Genomic DNA, 2,100 nt, shown 5'->3' on the forward strand with positions numbered 1-2,100 from the left:
AAAATTTGCTCTGTTTCATCTGTTTATAAAATGAATCATCCAAAGCTCTTAGATTTGCCGTGTAACCCACTGTGAAGTCATGGGGCCTGTGTCATAAAAACACCATACCCATCAGTGCTACTTACGACATGGCATTTATCAGTGATAGTCTTTGTGTCCCATGAGGCTCTTGCAAGCGCATGGGCTGTGTTATGTTGTTTGTTTTCAGTAGGTCTTAATATGAAAATTACAGTGTGAGAGGAAATTATGTTTTAAGTGAAAGGTGCTCCAATTATCCATGTTAGCAACAAGCTGAAATAGGCGTCTTCTCTGTGGTTTTCAGTTTTATAAGGTTTTCAGGTTCTGCAGAAGACTGTCTGAATTTGTTCTTTATAAGGAGAAAATAAAATTATGCAATATGTGTTCAGACTGTGTGAAAGTTTTTGCTGTCATTAAAATGAAAAATGAAGGGATTGCATGATTTGTTTGTTTAATCATCCAAAAATGGATTTAGGCTGGTAAGATATCACATTATTTACTTTCTGCTCAAAGATGCTGCACTTACAAGTGCTGCATTTTCCAGCCTTTCCAGCACTAACACAGCTATCCTGATTGTATACGTTTCTCTATGTGACCCTGAACACACCACAAAGTAGGAGGTCAAAGAGTTTGACAGAATCAGTCAGTGATTTGTGTGTGCTTGTGTCTCCATTTTGTTCCTGTCCTGAGTGTAAACGTCAGAGATGCTTCAGTATTTACCTACAGACTGATAAGGCCTCTGCAAGCACTGATTTGCTCTTCTAGATGGAAAAACCTGTGTGAATCGCACTCTGACCCACTTTGATTGCTCCTAGATATGCTGACACACACACACACACAGTACAATTAATTTCATCAAGTTTGTCATAAATGACCTGAGCAGCAAGGTGGCAAAGGAGAAGCTTTTAATCTCTTCAGATAGTTCTGACTGGTTAAAACCAGTCACTCCAATCTTCCCATGGAGTGACATAAAACAGAAATGGTTGATGAAGATTCAATAGTTCTTTAAAAGAGATCTACCAGGATCATTTCTAGCCCATTTTATTTATTCCTGAGCCCTTGTAGAGTCGCTTTTTTCGCTGCTTAAAGTCCCTCATCCTCTTCATTGTCTGTCTGACGCAAGCTGTTTTACCTCCTCTGCTTTTATGCCAACTTTCTTCAAACTGGCTGTTCCTGACAAACAGTAGGTTTGAACAATGAGTGATTGCTGGGGTTTTCTCTGTAGTAATGTAAGAGTATTTCCTTTGCAGTATAAAGCATCTTGAGGTGATTATTGTGTGGGTTGGCATTATGTGAATAAACTGCGTTGAACTAAGGTGCACTTCACTTCTCAAAACAATGTAGAAAAGTGTAGTTTAAAAGCAAATTAAACACTTTTGCAGTATTTTAATCATGTTCCCTTCACTTGGCAAATTCCTTTCACATCTGAAATGAAAATTATAGATTGAGATTGACTGAGGCTTGCTAATTCTTTTGGAAATGACTCCATGACCTAAATAGAATGTTAATTTATCAAGAGGAGTCATAGATGCTCATCCAAAATGTTTCTCTTGTGCACCCAACATCACACATTTCAGGTCCTTTGGCTCATTTCCCCCCCATGTCTATCCCCGGTTCTTCAAGTCTGACGTTTCTCGGTAGGTAGATATAAATAACGTCCCTTTTCCCATCTGCCTTCTACTCAAAAACGGGATTATCTCCGACAGCACCTGAAGGCAGCGGTAGTGCTGAATCAGAGTTCCTTGTTAAATCATCAAGTCAGAAAAAAACTGAATCTGGATATAGAGCGATGTCACCTTCAAAATAAAAGCTTTAAAGACGGTTGTGACGTAAAATTTGAACCTTGCAGTGACGGTTAAATACGTCTATGTGTATACATATAAAGCAAAATCATCAAAAATATATATATAAAAAGTATTTTGATCAATTTGATCAATTTAAATGTTTTTTCCTAAATACTCCAGACAGTCTACTATGCCTCCACTAGGGTGGATGTGCATATAGACAGCTGTTAGAGTGTTTATGTTTGCATCTGCATTTGTATATAAGCAAAAGGTGAGATAAATGTGCGCGATAACCATC

Source organism: Pundamilia nyererei, unplaced genomic scaffold (assembly GCF_000239375.1).
Source record: "Pundamilia nyererei isolate P.nyererei 1_Seehausen unplaced genomic scaffold, PunNye1.0 scaffold00103, whole genome shotgun sequence".
Lineage (NCBI taxonomy): Eukaryota > Metazoa > Chordata > Actinopteri > Cichliformes > Cichlidae > Pundamilia > Pundamilia nyererei.